This window comes from Medicago sativa, chromosome 5, assembly GCF_051527215.1.
Source record: "Medicago sativa cultivar Bolivia chromosome 5, Bolivia_mono, whole genome shotgun sequence".
Classification (NCBI taxonomy): Eukaryota; Viridiplantae; Streptophyta; class Magnoliopsida; order Fabales; family Fabaceae; genus Medicago; species Medicago sativa.
Genome location: NC_140753.1, coordinates 76492687 through 76507551, shown reverse-complemented (window position 1 = coordinate 76507551; position 14865 = coordinate 76492687). Strand labels below are relative to the sequence as shown.

At 29.5% G+C, this 14865-nt stretch overlaps 1 pseudogene; it reads right to left on the bottom strand.

Moving 5' to 3' along the window:
* Positions 1 to 13231: 13231 nt before the first annotated feature.
* Positions 13232 to 14521, bottom strand: LOC146925138 (cytochrome P450 71D10-like; annotated as a pseudogene).
* Positions 14522 to 14865: the final 344 nt, after the last annotated feature.

The following is a 14865-nucleotide window of genomic DNA, read 5'->3' as shown; positions in this document are numbered from 1 at the left end:
TTCGGATCACTTTTTTACTCAACCACATGGTTTGGTTTGGTTTGCGGTTTTCATTTTACCAACCAAACCAAACTGCAACATAATAAAAACACTAATTAAAATCTATGTCACCTAGACCAATACTCATAGAAACTCAATGAAAACTTTTATAAATGACATATTTTTTCTCTTGTTAAGTTTCTTCTTTGCTTTTTTATTTCAAAAATGTATTTATGTTCTACTTGAACTTTTAGAGAATGATAAAATATAAGTATTTTACATTTTTTACATAATAGAATTAATTTTTGTCCACATTTTTAATTTGGTTTATGTTGTTTGGTGAAAATGAAAATTTAATGTGGAATGAAATTAAAAACATTGTCGGAACCTTGCTGAAAATATGTTGTGTGTTACCTTTTTAACTCGATTTTAATGTTGTAAACAAAAAATTGTATTGTCTCAAAAAAACCGCACCAACCGATCCAACTCAAACCGTATTTGTTTGGTTTGGTTTGGTTCGGATTGTGCTTTAAAAGTCAACCGAACCAAACCAAACCACATGCTTTTTTATCTTGCAGTTCAGATGACTTTTAGCCTCAAAACCGAACCAAACTGCACCGCGAACACCCTAGCCTAATGTGATCATAAACTCAACTCAGACTCTCACAGAAGTTCCAACGTTGTGATAATTTTATTTGTTAGTTTTTGAATGTCGTTTTGTTTAATTTTTTATCTTAAATTTTAGTTTTCAAATGTCAAAAAATTATTCAACCTCTGTTATATTTGATTCATTCACTTTTGATCTTTGATAAGATCTGACAATAGTAAAATGTAGATGTGTTTTGCTGACATAAAAAATACATACATGTTTATTAGACATTTTAAATTGTCGTGGCATTTTTTTTATGAGTATAATATTTTGGTAAATTAATTGAACATTAATTCTTATCTCCTTAAATAATGTATAAAAGTACCAGTAACTCGTTATATACTTTATACTCTTAGAGAAAAACAATAACTCCTTACTTGTTTCTCTTTTCATTTCTCTCATGTTCAAATTCCTTTTTCGTCTTCTTTCTTTTTCTAATATACTTTCTTTTTTCTCATGAAAGAAAGGAACAAAAATATTTCTCTATAAAACCACTACCAACCCACATTTTTTAACATGTTATGCCTTTGATCGTTTTTGGCTCTCTCGCCAGATCAGAAATACGGATTGTCTCACTTTTTAACATTCAAAGCAAAAGTGATATGTTTATTTGGCTCACTTTTTTAACATGTTATGCCTTTAATATAATAGTGATATGTTTATGTGTCATGTGTGAGTTAAACTTCTACATTCAAAGCAAAAGTATATATTGAGAAACATGAATGTGAGATGACCAATATATATAATGTCTTTCAGGTTTTGGTGAAGATGTAGTGTCAATCTCATTTTTGGGGTTTCTGTTAGTTAAATGTGATGATCAATCCATTATAAGCTCACTCAAAACTCCAAACACTATGATGAACTATTTTTTTAGTTTTTGGATTTCATTAGTTTAATTTTATTATATTAAATATAAGTTTTTCAATGTTCACTTTCATGAAAGAAAAAAATTATCCAATCTCCACTATTTTAAATACCTTCACTTTTGGTTTTTGGTGGGATCTAGTAATAGAAAAATGTAGACGTGTTATGTTAAATTAACAAATTACATATTTATCAGACATTTAAAAATGATGTGATATTTTTTTAATTGATTCTCTTTTTGGGTGAAATAATTACTGATAAATCTTCAACTCCTTCAACTATCCCATAAAATTATCAGTAACTCGCTCTATTCCTAACACTTCAATGGACAAAACACACACTACTTTTTTCCCTTATCATTTCTATTATCTTTAAATTTCTTTTTTATATTCTTTCTTTTTCTAATTTTCTTTCTCCTTTTTTATGAAAGATGATCATAAACCTCCATCCATCAAACCACTATCAACCCACATTTTTTACCATGTTGTGCCTTTGGTTGACCTTATTTGGCTATATCACCAGACCTCATACGCAAGAGTCTCACACTTATGGGAGATATGTTAAAGGGTCAATTGTGACTTAAAGTTCCACAATAGATGCAAGTAGATCTTGAAAAACATATAAGTGAGATGACCAATATACATAATATTTTAAAGTTTTGGGTGATGATGTGGTGTCAATCTCAGTTGTGTGCTTTGTGATGATCTAACTCATTGTTGGTGGCCTTGAAACTCTAAACATTTTGATGAATTATTTCGTTAGTTTTTTCAACGTTGGTTGTATAATTTTTATATTAAATTGAAGTTTTTTGATGTTGTTCGCTTTCATGCAATATTTTATAATATCAATCTCTATTATTTCAACTTCCTTCAGTTTTGGTCTTCGTTGGGATTTCACGATAGAAAAACGTTGACGTGTTATGTTGAGTTGACAAAATACATCTTTATTGAACATTTTTAAATGTTGTGACGTATTTTTAATTGAGTTTAATTTTTTGGTAAATTAATTACCCAAATATCTCAAACTCCTTCAATAAACCGATAAAATTACTATAAAATCACTCTATTTGTTATAACCTTATGGACAAAACACACAATTCTTATTTTTTTTACCACTATCATATCTCTTAATCTGAAATTTATTTTTCATGATCTTCTTTCTTTTTCTAATTTTTCTATCTCTATTCTCATGAAAGATAGGAACATAAACCCCAATCCATTAAATTACATCAATCCACCTTTTTGACCATGTTGTGCCTCCGTGTGACCTTGTTTGACTATGTAGTATGTCACATAATTATGGACACAGAGTCGCACATTGGAGAGAGAGAGAGAGAGAGAGAGAGAGAGAGAGAGAGAGAGAGTTAAAATTTTACATTAGATGGAAGAGTAGATGATGAATAACATAGAAGTGAAATGACTCATATACATGTATCTAAAGATTTTAGATAAAAATGTGGTGTCAATCTCATTTGTGAGGTTTCTCTTAGACAAATGTAATGATCCAATTCATTGTAGGCTTCCTCATAGCTCTGAACTCTATGATGTATTCTTTTGATTGTGAAGATATTCATTATCATTTTTCTCATGTTTAGATTTTTTTTATCATCTTTCATTTCCTAATTTACTTTCTCTTTACTCATGAAAGAAATGAACATAAAGCTTCATCCATTAAATCACACTAAATAGAGTGATGTTAATGTGTCATATGTGAGTTAAAGTTCCATATTGAATGCATCAGTAGATGAAGAGAAACATATAAATGAGATGGTCCATATATCTAATGTCTTAAGGATTTTGACGAAGATGTAGTGTCAATTAATGTGGTTGTTTTTAACCTAATGTGATTATACAACTTAGTTCATGTTAGCTCTTTTCTTGGATTCAATTTATGTCCCTAATTTTTTATCAGATTAGGTTTACGTCTTCTAGTTTTTTTTTTTTTCTCCATAAATTTTTATCTTAAGAATACTTATTAGAAACGATCCTTAAAATATCAATTATTTTCTATTTTTAATTTAAAAAATGTCTAGAATACTATTTAAAATGAAAGACATGAGATTTTATTGATCATCATAGGTTAAAAGTTATATATTTAATGTATTTAATTAATAAAAAAGATATCCTATTTAACAAAGGCTTTTTTAATGGCAAATTTAATAATTAGTTGTTAGATTAATTTTTATTTCTTTCTCAAAACAAAATTAATTTTTTTCTTCTTCATCCGAGTTTGTACCAAGAACCTCTAACATCATCGGAAAAACACAATCAAGGAAAATCAATAAATACATTCAATTAGATAATTGATATTTCATTAAATGCTAAGATGATTTTGCATCTTTTGTAGAAAAAAAATGATACTGTTCGTAACATTATAATTAAATCAACTATATAATCTGACATATTTTTAGGATCCGTTTTTTTTTTATCAAAACAAATTGACCAAAAATAATTTGAATTAAATCAATTTTATAAGCAATTCAAAGGTCCTTGCAATGACATACACTCATACTCTCACCCATGTTTATTTCTATTTATCAGGTATAAGTAATTTTCAAAGTATCATCAGAGGCCGGATCACAGTAGAGTCTAGTTTAGGGTCTCATTATCCGCTATATTTTAAAAGGTGTCTTTTATGTAAATGTAAATATTTTGTAAATCTTTCTTCTAAATAAAGTTATTCAAAGTCATTTTTATGATGTTTTAAGTTCAAATCTTAAAGTAAAACTCCATTTGAGTTGAAAAGGTTTTAAATTCTTAATACTTAAACCGCGATGTTACACATACTTGTTATGTTATATCATATACTCGTACTCATTGGTCCTTGCATTTTAGAAGCAATTCAATGGTCCTTGTAATGACATCAATGATATGTTTCATGTTTGAGAAACGAAAAAAAAAAAAGGAAAAATTAAAGCCCAAGAAAAAATGTCACGTCAACATGCTAGATGAAAGTTGAAGATTTTGCTTGTTAGTAAGTTATATTTGTTGTACCTACACACACATACACACACACACACACACACACACAACTTGTTAACAAATTCGTGTATGATTGAAACCTATGATGATTTAGTTACTCTAATTGGTAGAAAGTTAAGGCAAAGAGTACATGACTACATTTGATTGGTTGAGAAATCAAACAATGATGATAATTTGATGGTTGCCTTTGAAACATGATTAATAAGTGATAAAAAAATTCAATTATTCTTTTGTCATTATAAGACTTTTACAGCTTTCCGCTTATAAATAAGGTAATTAATAAAAATATTAATGCATGTTTACATAGACACATTGTCTTGTCAAATAAATCACATGTGTAAACTTTTTTATGAGGTGAATTAGACTTTAACGGTCTTTAGAATATGAAGATGCAATGTGTACTTTCGATTTTTAGATGAGGTGAATTAGACTTTAATGGTCTTTAGAATATGAAGATGCAATGTGTACTTTTGATTTTTAGGAAGACATTTGTATATAATAGAGATGTCCTTATAGTACAAATAAAGAAATTAAACACATAAATGAAATCTTGGAAGTTGTGTATTTTTTAGTTTGAAAGTTCAAAATTTTATTTTTCAATACAAATTTAATTTTTTTAATTATAATTTTACCTTCTTAGCTCGTGTCTTCAAGGCACAATTTAGCAAGAACCTTATTCTTAGTTTCTTAAAAAGACATGTTCAAGTATATTTCTTTCTAAATATCATTTTTAAACAATTTTGTCGAACCATTGGTGTATGCTTTACACCTTGAAATGTGATCATCTCAAGGTATCAAATTTGAATCCTCTTATGCAAATTTGAGTAGGCTAGCCTGTACAGAGTTTGATTTGCCTTTAAATGGCCCCCTCTAGCGGATATGAGAATGGTTACCAGAATTAATCGGTCATGGGTCAGATACCGAGTTTTTTAAAAAAATCATTTAGACACTTTCCTAATTTAATCTAGAGATTTAATTGAAAAAAAATGAAGCTATTTTTTTATTTGTTTACAATAGTGAAATTTGCATCTACCAATTTTTTTTTTAAGAAAAACAATTAAAAAAACTTTATATTTTGGTGTGTCTCACACAGATTCAATCCAAACGTGATTGTTACCATTTTTGGTAAATTTTTATTTTTTTAGCAGAGTAAACTTGGTAATATTATACAAACAATAATCAACTCATAAATATTTTTTTCTTCACAATTTTTTTTTGGTAATATATGGGTATTTGTTTTTTTAGGAAATGGATCCTTAATCGGCTGTAAAGGGTTAACATTGTTTTTTTTTACTATCTTAGTGAAATTAAAAATGAAAAAAGATTTGCATAGGTACCATTGCAATTATAAAATTATAAAATTTACACCGTAAAAAAGGACAATTGCTTTGGCACGTGAAAATTACTACATTAATATGAGTAAGTAAAAATAACAAAAAAGAAGTAATTAAAAATGAAAATTTTATCTTGCTAAATCACATTAGCTTTTTTTAAGGAAAATCACATTGGCTTTTTTTTTTTTTTGAAGTAAGAAAATCACATTAGCTATTAATTCATGTTTTGCACTTCTTTTGATATTCACCATTTCGTTCACGCTTTTCTTTCGCCAGGCCTTTGGGATATGCTTGTTGCTGATGCAATATGAACCTTCTTGAGATTGTAGTCATTTTTTTTTTTCATTTCCTAGCCTTGCAAACAAAAAATCACATTAGTTTTTTTGAAGTAGGGAATAGTGACATACTTTTTTTTATCAAATAAATACCCTCAATCAATATATAAAAATGGGTTAGGATTAAATGACATTAAAGTGTCAAAGTTTATTTGATGCCAAATTTTAGCCATTGATTGATTTTAATCCAATGATAATATTGATTAAGTTAGTTAAGGTGTCAATGTTAGTCTAAGTTTTGGTCTCCCGGTGGTATTTCCTCTTTCTCTCATATGCTCCCATATCCATGAGTTAGTGTGTTTTCGATTTGACCTTCCATATCCTCAGTTATCTAAAAAAAAAAAATGAAGGTTACAGATTTGCTACTTGCTTAGTTTTTTAGGTACTATGTTCCAACATAGGTATATTGATATACGAAACATGGATTCCTCAAGTTCAAGGCATGATGTTTGGAAAAAGGTAAAAACTTTATGTTATACGTGACCTTGATCATAGCTTTATAACAATAAAATATCAACAATCAATAAAATTGATAAACATCATTTCCAAAAACAAATACTACATAAAAATAAATACTTCATATATATTTTCATTGATATGTGATGCATTTCTTCTTTTCTCTTGATTGGCTTTCAAGTCCAAAATAAGAATCCGGTAAAAGACAAAGAACATATAAACACCAATTTTGAATAAGAAATCACAATATTCTTCACACACACAAAATCACAATAAAAAGTAACATAAGAATAAGAAATGTTAATCAAACAATAAAAAAAAAGGAAATAAACAAATAAAAGAAAAGATAATGTGGTTGAAAGTGGTTTTTTTTTTTTTATGAGAGGAAGAGGTAGATGAAAATAACGAAAAACAATTTGTCTATATATAAGAAAAAAATCATGTCATGATCAATTTTGATTGGCTAATGAAAAATAAATGAGTCATGATCCATTTTGATTAGCTAATAAAAAATAAATGAGTCATGATCCATTTTGATTGGTTGATAAAAAAAATTAAATGAGATGAGAAATTTGAAGATGCCATGTGTACTTTTCAAAAAAATTAAGGCAAATGTTTATAATAGAGATAGAGATTCAAAATTTACAATATAAAGTTCATTTTAAAATGAATATATTAAAACATTAAAAAAAATTGGCTCACTCCCTTAAAAAAGAATTTGCTAACTGAGTAGAGTAAGTTTTTTATTTTTCTTGAATGACAATAAACTATTAAACGATTCTGACTTTTTAGCATTTATTAATTGAGATTTTTAATGATAGAATAAAAAAAATAGTTAAATAAGAGTGTTTTAGCATTTATTAAATGTGCATAATTGTAATTAAGAAAATGTTTGTGACATTTTTTTATTTTTTTTTGGTAGTTCTTCTTTTTTTTTGGTAGTGGGCGGGGTTTGAACCCTGGATGGTAGTGGCCGGGGTTTGGACCCTGGACCTTGCATATTTTATGCATTGTCCCAACAGACCGAGCTAAGCGACATTTAATTATTCATAATGAGTTACAGACCATTATGTTCACTTTATTCATTTGGCAGGCTTACCACAATGTACTCATTATTATCTTAAGGTCATTTGCGTTTGGTTTTCATGATTGGTGGAGATACCCACTACTTTGTATGGGTGTCATGTAATTATTCTTTGTATTTCTTTTTTAGATGGTGGCTTTCTTGTTAGGTGACTGTGGTTTGTAACAGACTTTGGGTGTTTCATCACTTTAGCACACCTTGTGCGGGGTGATTCACTCTCTTTTGAGCAATATATTCTATTTTGATTTGTTAAAAAAAAAAAATATTCATAATGAGTGTTTTAAATCATATATATTTTGGACGAAATTAATTCATATATTTTATTATTAGAGAATAACGACATTCGCAGGGTCCTAAAACATGTCATGTCAGTCGGTCTTGTTAGGATGTTTGAGAGAAGTTAAATCAGTCCTTAATATGCAATTTATTATAATGCTTTGAAAAAAAAAACGGAAGTCAGAAAATTAGAAGAACAGATGCGAGAAAAAATAAATATTATTCAAATCCTTTTAACACATGCCTTAGGTAGAAATTTCAAATTGAAATGCATTCCTTATTTTTGAATGTATGAGCCTTCTACATATATTTGTATATTGTAAAAAGATAGTGCAATAACAATAAAAGACTTTATCAATGAAATGAATAATAAATTTTTACGAATTTCATAATAAGAAACGATGTATATATGACAAACATTCAAATCTTGCTTAAATTCTTGAAAAACGGTGTCAATTTCACGTCACTCGCATCAATCATTTATAGTCTTTCTTCACATGAAATAATCGCATCAATCATTTATAGTCTTTCTTCACATGAAATAATTGAACATCTGAAAAAAAAGGCAAAATAAATTGATTCAATACACACAAAAAATTGAACGAAAATATAAGAGAGAAAGAAATATATGGACTTAAGAATCAAAGCACAACATGAAGCAAAACAAACATAAGAAGTTGATATGTGGTTGCAGTAAGATGAAGAAAGAAGAAAGCAGATGAAAGAGTCGAATAAAACATCTGATATATATAGTCTAAGAGCTTAAGTATAATATTATTTGAAGCAATATGAAAAAAAAATATATATGACACAATAAAACCAAAATCAAGCAAATATGATTGGTTCAACAAAACAAAATTGACACATGTTAAACCACCATTGGAGAAACTCTTTTTAATGACGTGATTAACACCTTTAGTCAATTAGAAAGTTGTTGTATCATCACTTTTTCAGGTACATAAATATTACATTGGCTTAGAATCTTCTTAATAAAGGCAAATTAATACTTTCGATTACATGAATCATATCGTAGCTTAGAAATTTCCATGATTAGACAAATTAATCCTTTTTTTTAAAAGATAGACAAATTCATACATGATTAGCGAAAATGAGTGCGGCAAATAATCAACTCTTCAGTTAAGGTAATAAAATTGTTCGTGGTAGAGTAAAAAAAATACATTTTGCGTAGTTAAACTTTGTTGACCAAATAAAATTAAAGATTGATCATTTCATACCTTTTTTTGTAAAAACAAAATTTGGAATATAAAAAAAGTATAAACAAAATTTGAAGCACTAAAAAACCAAAAAATAAGATGTAACAAAGATGCGATATAATTGGCTCAACAACACAATAATGACACATGTTAAAATATCATTCGATATAAAATTTTAACTGATGTATTGAGAAATAATTTAGAAATTTGACTACTAACTATAATTATTCAATAACAAAACAATAAATTTTTAAACTAATTTTAGGCTACTAATTTTCGCTTACCAACTAATTAAGCATATATAACATTAAATGATATCACATTAAATGATGCTTAGAATAAAGAGGTGACATGTGTACTTTAGAAAAAAAATAACGCAAATATATATAATAGAGATGATCCCTTAATTTATTTATGATTTCTATTGTAGTCTTTAATTAATGGTTGTTACATTTTGGTTCTTTAACGTTAATTTGGTTAGTCAAATTAGTCATTTCCCTTTAACTTTCCATTTCAACATCTAAGGTGCATCAAAAGTGTTGATGGTTCACCAAATACCTAATTAATTGTTTTATATTATCCGTTTGATCTATTTTTTAAAAATGCGACCATTAGATCATGCATGTCTATTATATCTAATATAGTGGACCATCAACACTTAATTTGGTTTATCTTTATTCATCATCTTCCCTACTCCTCTTCTTCATACATGCATTCATAAAAAAACAAACCAAAAGAAAAAAAAAAAACATTTGGTCATCATCATCATCTCACTTCATCATCGTCTCCAAAGATCCTCTAAAGTGAATAAAGTTTAAAGTAAAAAAATCTAGAATTGTTATTATATAAACTCATGATTGTTAAGATACATTTATAATATTTGCCTTTAATTTGTTAATTAACTGTTGGTATTACCCAATTTACACTCTAAAGCGAATTGTTCATTTTAAAAAGTCGATTTTAAAATAACATACATCCCTCCGGTCACTATTATAAGCAAAAATCTACATTTTAGGTTCATTCAATTAATGATGTACATAATCTTTATTATAGACCACATACATCAGTTAATGAATGAATCTAAAAAGTTGATTTTTGCTTATAATAGTGACTGGAGGGTGTATTTAATATTAAATTGGTCTACTCATGAATAAAACATCGCCTAACATTTTGAAAGAGCGTTTCCAAGGTCCAAAATATGTCTTTTTTCTGTTTTTCTTCTCAAAATGCTTAGGTTCAGGTTATGTTTTAAAAAAACAAAATTCACACTTACACGCATTAAGTTCAAAGAAGTGTAGAATTGAGAGTTTGCATCTGCATCTCATCAGATCAATGTTTTTGTAAAGTTTTATCATATGAGTTGTATGTTCCCAAAAAAAAATTAGGGAAATGTTAACCGGGGCACCGGTTAAAGATACTAAAAAAGAAATTTTATATTAATTAATGTAGTGAAAATTGTGTAATTAATCCATAAAAAGTTAACCAAGTTTAATCTTTAGTAATGCTTTTCTTTTATGGTGTACTTAATCAGTGCTCCGGAGGCACCAGTTAGCATGACCCAAAAAATTATGTATATTTTAATGGGTAAATTACACCCACCTCCCCTAAACTTTATTAAAATATCATTAACACCTCCTCTATTTCTCAATCAATCAATCACCTCCCTTATTTAATTTTCTAACTATCAGATACCTCCCCCACAGGTTGACGGTGTTTAAACTCTTTTATGAGACAGTCATAAGCTGCTGCAATGTGCTTCCTTCGAAAACTATTATTCTCCTATTTATGAAGCTACTTCTACTTCCCCTTAATCTGCAATGTGCTGCAATTTACTTTTGATTCTCTTAATTTTATTTCAATTCTCAAATCCATGGCTTTGTAACTTGAAATTCATCTGATTCTACAATTTCTCTTGTTTTATCAAATGATTCTATTTTCTAAATATATAGTTAATTTAGTGTGTGTTTGCCACAGCGGTGGGAGTGGAAAAAAACGCCGTTTGGACAAAAGCTACAAAAGGTAGCTTCTGTATTTTCACGTTCAAAACGCCTCGGGCCGCGATAAATGCCATTCCACCGCTATTCCAAACAGGCAATTAGTGTTTTGTTTCATGAGTTAAATTTGTTCAAGTTAATTTACTCCAAGTTTTTTAATTCCTTTTTTTTTTTTTTTCTTTCTTTCAAATATTATAACAGGAGAGGTTTTTATATTGACAGAAGTAGAAGAGGTCTAAAACAGTACTCTATTATTTGTGAAAATTGCTTTTTTTTTTTTTTTTATTGTTGACAGTAAAGACTAAGGACATACTAAATTCTGAGCTGGTAAAAGTCATTTCTTGCTAAAGAAAGACGTAGAAGCATTTTCCAAATTGGATAAGAGACCTTGACAGTCTAAGATAATGAGTGAAATCCCTAGCCATCGAGCAATACAAGAGTTATGGTAATTGAACACCGCAATACACACTATAGCAAGAACTAAGAGAATGATGACGGTAATAAAAACACCAACGCGGGAAAGCGGTGACGCATAAACCGGCGAGAGCAACGACGAAAATGATTGCAAGAGCAACAACGGGGAGCACATCTTGATACTGGGAATACAGATCAAGGATGCAACCCAAAAACAAAAGTGAATGAGTAATCTAGAGACAAGAAAGAAAACAATTATAGTTTTGTGTGCGTATGAATATTGATAGGGAAAACGAAAGCAACAACAATTTCAGAACGCTTTTGTTTTCTCTGTTAACGGAATTTGATTATAACTAACGGCAGGGGAGGTGAGATTGATTATTGGGAAAATAGAGTGGGTGTTTCTTGTATTTAGACATACCTCAAGGAGGTCATTATAATTTTCCCTATTTTAATTGTTGTTTTAATGTTTCTTTCTTAAGGATTGGTTGATGCGGAACCTTTTAAGTTTTTATAAATATTAATGTCAGACATTTTATAACCATATAAAACACTCACCAATCGAGGGCGAGCCAAACAAAATTAGTCAACTGGGTTTTTTAAACTTTATGTACATCGCTCTTGGTTGATTCATTAAATAATAGAAACGCCAGGTGCATGGCTCTTTTTCGTTTTTTCATAAGTTCTGTGAATATTGTGAAAAACACGAGAAATTGGGGTGTTTGAATTGTGTTAAAATCTTATTTTGAAAAGCTCTTCTAAAAAATTGTTTGATAAAGACCTCGCAAATTCGACGCATTTTTATTTGATCATCGAAGTGTTTGCATGTACATCACCCCTCTGAAGAAGAAGGAAGCCAGACCGAAGGTTGCCAACTCAAAGTCATTACTCATTACCACCTTGCACAGACGGTAGATCTCGAGCCCTGACGGATCAACCATACTCATTGTGTTTCTTCAAGTTAAACCATGAAGCAAACATTGGCGATTAAATGAACAAATGACAGGATTTTAGTATTTCATGATCGAACATAAAATATTGGTAAATTCTCTGGTTAATTTGGAGTTTGATTGAATATTGGTACCATGTAGGCGAAATTCATTTAAAATTTAAATTTATTTTAAAATAAATTAATATAAAAAGATGACATGATATTGAATGAATGAACGAGAGTACATACCGAATCAAACTACATGGATATAAGAGTATTCACCTACTTTATTTCCCAAACTATATTACATATGCTGAGAACCAAGTTAGTCATGGACACACAAGTCAAGTGATCGAGCAAACAAATGAACTCATTCAAATCAAAGTTCATCCACCTAGTTTTCTAATCCTTCAATTTGACCCCTAAAAAAATGAAGTGTAAACTATACACATTTGCAAAAATGTAAGTTTAAGTACACAACCATGTAAATAAGTTCAGAATAAATTTTAGAGTACACACCAATTGTAAACTTATAGTGAGAATTTAAAATGCATCTAACTTGCATCTTTACCTAATCTTACATAGAAAACCAATAGAGAAAAATATATCTTAATCCTGCAAATTAGAACTACTGAAGTAAGCGTGCAAAATGATCCAAAGGCTTTAGCATATGTTGATTTTGTATATCTTGACAATTTCTCTATTTTTAAGGTACATTATTCATATAAAATCGATTACATACAATCCTTCTTCATATGCTATTTGATGATACACTTTTAAGTATAGTAACTGATTCAATTCTATCTCATCCACATACCCCTTTGTGTCAAACACTCTTCTTACCTCACTTTGTGCTTCATCCATCACCTTCGGATTCTTTAACATCTCAGACATCGCCCATATCACAACCCCTGACGATGTTCCACTACCAGCAGCGAACATGTCCTACAAATGGAATAACAATAATATTTTCTATTATCTAAACCATCATGTATTTTCTTCTATACAACACAACAAAGAAAAATACTATCGTTAATCAAGATAGTATTCTTTTGTTCTTCTGGAAATTCACTTTTGAACATATGCAAATTTGGTTGTAGACTAACCTGGATGACAGATTTTATACTGTCATTAGTCGAGGGATGTTGTGAATGTTTATTTTCCAGTTGAATCTTGAGAAGAACATCTACTAAGTCATCATCCTTGCGCATTTCCTTGTTACTACGTTTATGATCGTCGATGATGTCTTGCAATATTATATCAGTCTCTCTCTGAAGTTTTACAAGTTTGTTCTTTGGCCTACTCAACATTTGAGGCATTTTAATAGAAGGATACAAATCTGCAATCTCAAATCCTCCTAATAGTACCAATACTTTCTCCAATGCTGATATGAACACATCTTGGTGTCTATTCCTTTTCCCAAAAGCCGCCCGTGCTGTAATCCCATTTGTCAATGAGATGATCTTCTGTGTGAGATTAACAACAGATCCTTCATTTCTTGATATTGATTTAACAAGATCCAACACCTCTTCTTCTCTTATGGACCTAAATGATTCAACACGTTTTGCACTTAATAGCTCTACAAGTACAACACATATCTTTCGTAGTTGCTTCCAATGTTCCCCATATGTAGAGAATACAATATTTGTAGCATTGTAACTCCATATTGTTGACAAAAGAAGGTTTGGTCTATCACAAAATGTGATGTCATGTGTTTTCATAATCTCTTTAGCCATTTCCGGTGAACTAACTATTATGTAAGGCACCTCTCCTAGTTTTAGGTACATAAAGGTTTCATATTTATCTGACAAATTTTTGAAACGGTGATGGGGCAGTGAGGTGCTAATAATATGATGTATATTTCCTATGAGGGGCAGTGTTCATGGTCCTGGTGGTAAATTGTCTTCGGAATTGTTACTAATCCATCTTTTAACTATTTTGAATAGCATCCAAAGGAAGAGAAAGAAGGTCATGAAGGTAAAATTAAAAAAAAGGATTGTGAAACTCCATGGTGATAGCTTGATCGAGGAGGAACTAAAGAAGAATGCCTATCTATGCAAAAGACTCATATGATCACATTCACATGTATTTCAAGAAAATGCAGACATTTTTTTAATGGCAAGACAATGCAGACATGTTAATTAATACAGTACTACTAATACAAAATTAACACATTATTATAACCTAAAGATACCCACCAACTCTGCTCAACAGACACGCCATGTGCCCAGGGACGGAACTACGTTATATGAAAATTGGGCGGTCGCCACCCTTAAACTTAGCGATATGATAGTACTCTACATGTATGCATAGTCATCGCCCCTGTAAAATATATAAAAGGAAAAAAAATGTAA